Source organism: Myotis davidii, unplaced genomic scaffold (assembly GCF_000327345.1).
Source record: "Myotis davidii unplaced genomic scaffold, ASM32734v1 scaffold880, whole genome shotgun sequence".
In the NCBI taxonomy this organism is placed as follows: Eukaryota; Metazoa; Chordata; class Mammalia; order Chiroptera; family Vespertilionidae; genus Myotis; species Myotis davidii.
In genome coordinates this window covers 611,980-612,372 of record NW_006292566.1, presented here as the reverse complement: position 1 = coordinate 612,372, position 393 = coordinate 611,980, and the positions used below count along the sequence as shown (strand labels likewise).

General features: G+C 71.0%; 1 protein-coding gene across 1 annotated transcript in view; it reads right to left on the bottom strand.

Annotated features, from left to right (window-relative positions):
- TSPAN32 (tetraspanin 32) overlaps positions 1 to 393 on the bottom strand; it is a 14,130-nt gene that overhangs the window by 1,977 nt on the left and 11,760 nt on the right. The gene's annotated exons all lie outside the window — the stretch shown is intronic.

Here is a 393-nt window from a genome sequence, read left to right as displayed (position 1 = left end):
CGAGCAGGGGGGTGGGTTTGTTTCCTGGCAGGGGGCGGGGGGGGGCCGCCGGGAGGAAGGGTGCCAGGCCCCGCTCTGGGCCTTAGGGAAGGAGGGGCTTCCTGCCTCTGGTCTCAGAGCCTCTGCAGCCAGGTTGGTGCAGGCTGGCCCTCCGGCTCCTCCGGGAGCCCTGAGGATGCCTGTGTCCCCCCTTACCCCCCGCAGGCTGACCGCCTCTGCTCTGCACCCTCAGCCCCATCACCCCAACCTCCACCCCCGCGCCTCTGGAGGCTTCTGAAGGCGGGTCTGGCGCCTGGCCCCAGGGAGCCTGCCAGCTGGGAGCTGGAGGAATGAAGGAGAGATGGAGCCTGGGGCCGCGTCCAGTGGAGGAGGACCTGGCCGGTGCCGAGGTCA